We start from the raw sequence: 4,669 nt of genomic DNA on the forward strand, positions 1-4,669 counted from the left end.
GATAAGGCGGGGGGGAAGCTTACAGCTGTGGAAGTACTCTTCTCTCAGTAGCTCTTCTCTCAGTAGCCTTGGGTGCAAGTGAAAGCCTGCCACTGCTTGCTGTAGACCTGCCACAGTATGTCTGCAAAGAAACATGCTTCTCTTCCTCTTGACCTGATTCACACCGATGGTTGGTGTTGCCAGATATTGGAAGAAGGTGCTTGAAGAGTTCTGCTCTGCTGAAGTGCAAAAGCCAACTTAATACATTCCTGGCTTCCTGTTTTTTTCCCCTCTCTTGAAAAGGTTTTGCAGATTTCCCCTTCTGAATGAAGAAGTCTTAAGAGCAGGACAGAGGAAGACTGTGAAACAGTTGGGCCGTTGAAAATCTAAAATAAAGACTGCCTGTTGAACGATGCTGGTCTTAATTCTCCCTTGCATGGCCCTGGTCAGGAGCTGTACACACCTTTGCCAAGCAATAGAAAATGTTCAATATCAGACCTATTCTATGGAAAAAAATGCATTCCACAAGCTCTACAGATTACAGAAGCCTAAAGTAACTAAGCTACTCTTTTGTGCATAATAAATTGCTTGAACATAGAAAACACTGAGCACTAACTTAAGATAAATGCCTGTGAAATACAAAGATTTAGTAGAATTTAGCAGGTTTATTTTGTTTGTTTATTTTTCTTCTGTGGACATGCCCTATCTAGAAAAATTAGGTGGTTTTCAGGTCCTTTTTCCCCACCTTCCGTAAACATGATTTCTGGAGTTCAAATTTCAAATTATTTGGAAATGAAACCATGTTTTACTGTAGTGTTAGTGCATAGGCTTAAAGCTCAAATAGTTGGATAGCAACTTGAGAGGATTACCTTAAACATTCTGAGCAGCTCTTTGCCTCCAGTGGAAAGTATTTATTATTGAAAGGTCCTCGGAAGGGCTGATCCTTTACAGAGAATGCCATAACCATACAGGAGCAGTGCTGCTGGCTGTAAGGTCCCTTTTGCAGCTGCATACAAGTGCAGCAAAAGCATTGCATTGCTTGTTGCTTTCTTTGGTCCTTAAATATATTAAAAAAATAAATAAAATCTGTCCATTACATCTATCACTTATCCTTTTGAATTCAAGCAAGTTAGCCTGTGATTTTGTACCTGTGTAACAGATTGTGACTGAGGTTTTTTAACTCATGAAATCAGCAATTAAGTAGGTGCTTTAAGAAATTGTTTAATCCTCTGAGGCCTTGACTGGACATGTAGTTAGAAGCCTGCATTTTATGGGGACATAGAAGTCTAAGAAACTTGGTTGGGGGAGGTTAAGGAAAAGTTTTTAATTTGTGCTTGTTCTATCCTCCAAGCCTACATACTGTTATCAATCTGTATGATACAATTTGAGGGATGTATTCAATCACATGATATGACACAGCATGTGCTGGTGGGCACGTGAAGGGAAAGGTCTCTGGAAGCAGTCTGCATGGAGTTACCAAGGGTTGATCACACCTTAATGAACTGCCTTCCATCAGGATTTCTACACTGTCTTCCACAATATTCTTGTGTACAAACTGTGATACATTGCAGCCCGGATGGAAGGACAAAGAGAAGGGGGAAAAAATGTTTAGATGTTTGGATTATGAGAGATGCAGTTAATGGGTTGTGCCCTACATGGGGGTGGGTAACAAGTGGGCTGCTACCTGATCTATCCTGGAACGAATCCTGTTCAACACGCTTATCAGGCATGGAGGAAGTGATCATCAGGTTTGCAGAAGACATCAAATTGGTGGGGGGCACAACCACTAGGTGCACTCAAGGACAGAATTGCAATCTTGGAGGACCTGGGCAGGTGGGAGGAGTGGGCTGACAGGTACCCCATGAAATTTAGCAAGGGCAAAGGCCAAGCCCTGCAATGGGAAGGCAGAGTCCTGCAGCGACACTGGCTGGGGACAGGCAACAAGGGACAGCAGTGACTGGAGCAGTGTGAGTGGGGCATAGACCAGAGAGGCAGGGGAGGGCAGAGACAGCCCCCTCTGCTCAGTGATCATCAGACCTGATCTGAGTACAGCATCTGGGTTTCAGCCTCCAACTGAAGGAAGGACATTGATAAACCTGGACAGGTTTGGCAAACAGCAAGATGGTTCTGGGCTGGAGGCCTTGCTCTCTGCAGAAGGGCTGCAGCACAGGGCTGACTCAGCCAGCAAAAGGGGCATCATTTTATTCTACAATTTCATCTGAAATGAATAGCTTAAGAACTTTATACTTTGACATATATTACTACTTCAAGCTCTTGTAGTCTGCAGGCCACAACAATGAAGCTTGAACCTTTTTTATTTACTTCCTTTAGAGAATATTTTCTAGGAAAAACAGTGAATTTCTAAATTTCAGTCTGCTCCTCAAGTGTTATGAGAAGTTCACCATAACAAACATTTTTCAAATAATGACATTTACTAAAACCTCAGTACAAAAATTCAAATTACATGTACAATTATTGATGCAGGAACAACTTAGTCATTTTGGTTTTCCAGGAAGAAGAGAACGTTATTTTTTTTTCATTGAGCAGCAACAAGAAAAGCACCCACTTTTTTGTTGCTGAGTTTGTGTTTTTTAATTGAAGAATAGGACAAAGTAATTATGGTGTGTGTGTCCCCACTGAATTTATATCTGAGCTATTGGTTGTGATCCTATCAGGTAAAACATCTATTATCTTGCTTTAGTAATAGAAATTGCACAATTGCTTGGAACTGAATAGCTGATAGATTATAAAATGACCTGCCCACAGACAAACAGCTAGCTCTTCATAATCCTTTTTATTCTTTGGCAGTCTCCATTGCTGGTGTAATTTATGTTAAGTGAACACAGAGAAAGAAAATCTGTAAAGCCACTTATTTAGAGAGAGCTTAATTTAAATGGTGTTATGAGAACTGTGTTTCAATATTTGATGCACCGCATCCACTTGAGAGGGGGAAGAAGAAAAAAAAAAAGACAATTTTTTTCACCACCCTAGGTGCCAGCTACAAATAGTCACCAAGAGATTAACACTAACATTTTATTACCTTTTTTGGTAATTCAAAGATCAATTGCAAGCAACAGGTATTCACAGCTGTATTACACCACCCAAAGGTCCCCTGTTGACCAAGAAGAATCCCTAGCGGGAAGCTGTTTAGCACTCTGTGCATGAACGTAGTGTACCCTGATATGACTTTGACTAGGAACTATCCCAACACTTTCATCTAGTGTTCAGCACTTACAGGGGTCCAGTCCATAGTGGGGCATCTGCAAGTCACTAGGAAAGAAGTCAGCACTAATAATTAGACCTGATATTTATTTTGTTCTTCTCCTCGTTGTCTGACACTTCAATAGCAGTTAGTTAATTTAGCAAACACTATGTGTCACTTTTCTACACAGCACTGTAGGGACAACCGAGAAAATGAATGTGCCTTTAAATTGTTTTGGAATGGGAGGAAGTCAAGCATCCAGCCCAGTCATGTAGAGCTTAACAATCATGTTAATGGGTCTGCAAAGAATTGAAATAATCACAGTATGACTGTGTAAGTCAGTCTGGAACTTGCAGACTTCACTGTAACTGGCGTTTTTCTCTTATAGGTCTTTGCAAACCACAGTTGTACACATTCAAAAATAAAAGAGGGAAACCCTGATACTTGGTAAGTCCAAGGTTGTTCACCACCACTGTGGGATATGGGACTCACGTTTAGCTATTCTAACGCTTGGGTTAATCCAGATCTCACTTCCTGAGGTTTTAAAACAGTGTCAGACTGCTGTTTTGTTCTCTCTGTAGGGAGGAAGGGAAGCTTCACATTCTGCCTCAGGTGGTGGGGCTGAGCCATGGGCCTGGGACGAGGAAGCAAACTGTCAGTACAGAATATTCCAGTGCCTCTGTTGCACCTGGATGTGTGACACCTTCCTCTTTGCCCATACTCCCCCCCCCCCCTTTTTTTTTTTTTGGAAGACTCTTGATACTCTGAAATAAGGTCTTGTAGGACAGTGGTGTACAAGATGGGTAAACAAAGAGGGGTGAGCAAACGTGAGTTCACCGGTGTTGAAGAGCATGTCATGTTTGCTAACCACAAAGTGGTGAATGCACTGTGAGGTGGTGGTCTGGATTATCTCCTTGTTGTGCTTTTGTCACTCCATACAGTTAAATAAACTTTCAATTTTTTTTTATTTTTTTTTGTCCTGACTCAGGTCTCAGGAAGGAACATGACCCACATACACAGCAATCAGAAACAATTGCACGGGTAAGCCCAAAAACACAAGCAAGGCATGCAAAAATCCCATTGCTCACTCTGCAAGAGGTCAGGCAGCCAAAAAGAAAGCACAGTCTGGAAGGCCTCAATTTTGCCTGCAGTGACAGCCTTTTTGCTCTTTGAAGGATGAGGCTCTGACCCACACACACAGACTATGGTAAACCCCAGTAGTCTGGGGCATACAGAAAGGCTCCAGCTCTATCCAAGCTCAGTGTACCATGACTCATCTATCTCTTGAGACAAAGGAACAAGAATAAGCAAGTAGAAGGACATCCTGTATTATTTAAGACTTTCAGAAATGAATAGAAATACTGGAGCAGTTGATTACAAAGAACATAAAATCAGTTAAAGTCAGAGGTGAAGCTGCCACATTAACTTGTCTTGCAGGGGATGCCTCTTGGTACAGATTTTACTTTATGAGCTGCAATAAGTACAGAG

Source organism: Anser cygnoides, chromosome Z (genome assembly GCF_040182565.1).
Source record: "Anser cygnoides isolate HZ-2024a breed goose chromosome Z, Taihu_goose_T2T_genome, whole genome shotgun sequence".
Classification (NCBI taxonomy): Eukaryota; Metazoa; Chordata; class Aves; order Anseriformes; family Anatidae; genus Anser; species Anser cygnoides.